A 2354-nucleotide genomic window follows, 5' to 3' on the forward strand; every position below is an offset into this window, starting at 1 on the left:
CAGCGCGAGAATACAAGCTTCACAGAGCTTCATTCAGTGCATTTACAGAATGGAATCAAATGAAAACTCGCCTTTGACACAATTTTCCTTAGCAACTTTTCAAAATTCAAAATTTACACTTTAGCTTACATCGCGATCTGCAATTTAAACTATCCTGTGATAACACACAATTCAGCGTTTACTTTCCACTATATTTGTATATTTTCACTTGATATTTATAAGCGCTTTTATTGTCTTTACATTGTGAAAAATTGTTGACGACCAACACGAAATACGAAACTTTTCTATACTAGAGCAGTGCTGTCAAAACGCGTTCATCGGCTCAACGACCCGCCAGGGGACCATTTAACACAATGTGCATAAGCAAGACAACACTTTAACACGCCCGTTCGTTGATGTCGATGCATTTCGCACTCGGCAGGTTTTCGGAACTACAATGTTGCCTAATTAATTCGAGTAGAATTTTTAAGTTGCAGCATTTACGGCAACGAAACATTTTTTATTGATTTTATTTCCCAATTTTCGCAATTTAAAATAATATACGCGCAAGTTTTGAGAACAATCGAGTGTAATCAATGAATAAATTAATGCCAAGCAGTTATGTACTCAGTTTACCGCTGGTTGCAATTGCATTCTGCAAGTGAAAGAGATAACTAATGTGACGATTTGGAAGTTGAAGGGTAATCGCTTCACTGATGCGAGGGCTCCAACAGCCAACTTTCGATTGTGAACTTCAATTTGTTCGTTAGTGATGCAAAAGAAGAAGTCTGTCGGTAATTAGGGTACGGTACAATGTCAATTGTACCTTGTGTTTTGACATTCGAAAATCCTGCTGAGTGCTGAGGTCACCTTTGTATATTCAACACACGGAAAAAACGCTATTTCCAAATTAGAATACAAACTAATTCTTCTTGGAACGTAGCATTAATATTCTTCTTGGAACGTAGCACGCATGATTAATACATGCGTTCGTAGCCAACATATTTACTCCCGCATTTTCCACAAACACTTTGGGGAGTTTTTGTAATGTTACAACAATTAATTTTACACGTTAGTTAAACTTAAAAGATACAAATTTTCATACACTTATATATCTTTACCTTAATTCATAGAGGCTCTAATCAACAAATTTTTTATTTTACAGGTGGGCTTTTTAAAAAGTGGCATGTAACTCCGTTGTTTTTGGAACTAACACTCAGAGCTGGGTAAATGCAATCACATTACAATTACAATTACATTCCTCAGTAATTGTAATTGATGAGATAAGGTCAAAAAATTCAAACTTTAACATGGAAAAAGTTACTAATACGTAATGAGACCAACTATGTCATATCTCAAAGAAGTACAGCTTAGGTAGGGTTAAGTTAACGCCGCGAGCCGATTACGAAATTTTGAATGCTCGATCGCTGAGCTGTTCAGAATTGCGAGCCAAAATGCTTCCATCTTAGCCTCGCGAAGGTTGGACAGTCTAAAAGAAAGTGTGGTGATGATGCCACTTCATCTGCCGCTTGACAGCTGATACCAAAGGAACTCCTAGGTTCTCCGAATGCATACCAATCGCACAATGGCCTGTCAGAACCCCCACTAGCCCTTGAGAGGTAACGTGTTTTAAAGTGGCCTATAAAAATATTTTCTGCAGCAGAAAAACGTCTTCTTTTCATTTTTTATGTCACAAAAGGACCCGGTTTTCCTTAGCCTAAAAGCAGTTCGTGTTGCGACAATTCTGTCTGCAATATCCACAGGCGCCGTTCTCAACATATGTACACATGTTAAGCGACAATGTAGGTGTGCTTCCCAATGCTCCGCTAATTCCTGTTTTACAAGTGTAGCCTTCTCCAGTGAGTTCCACCTGACAAGGGCTCCTTGAAACATTATAGGCTTAAATCTGGTTTCCTAGAGCTAATGAATTTATTTTAATTTTACCAATATCTTCCCTGCAGCAGTACGCGGCAACCGACACCTTTGCTACCCTTTCCTCAATGTTAGACTTCCACGACAACCGCCGTTGCTCGCCCATCTAGTTACCTGATTCAGGTAACCTTAAGCCAGATCGAAAAGGGTGTATAGAAATCGTCCCTTAACCAAAATTTCCACATCATCTACATAGACGATCACCCGACAGCCCACTTTTTCCAGTTCCTCTAGAAGGTCATTTACAACCGCAGTCCAGAGCTCCTATTGACGCTCACCCACTCCGCCACAACAGTTTTGTCACGAAGTAAGCTGTAGATAACCCTTATTAGGTTGGTTTCAACCCCTAGATTATGAATATACTTGACTATTGCCTCTGGAGTGGCATTGTTGAATGCACCTTCGATATCGAAGAAACCACGTAGCGAATGTCATGCATTAGT

The sequence above is a fragment of the Rhagoletis zephyria genome, unplaced genomic scaffold, assembly GCF_001687245.7.
Source record: "Rhagoletis zephyria isolate East Lansing unplaced genomic scaffold, Rhagoletis_zephyria_1.1 Rzeph_scaffold_03086, whole genome shotgun sequence".
NCBI lineage: Eukaryota > Metazoa > Arthropoda > Insecta > Diptera > Tephritidae > Rhagoletis > Rhagoletis zephyria.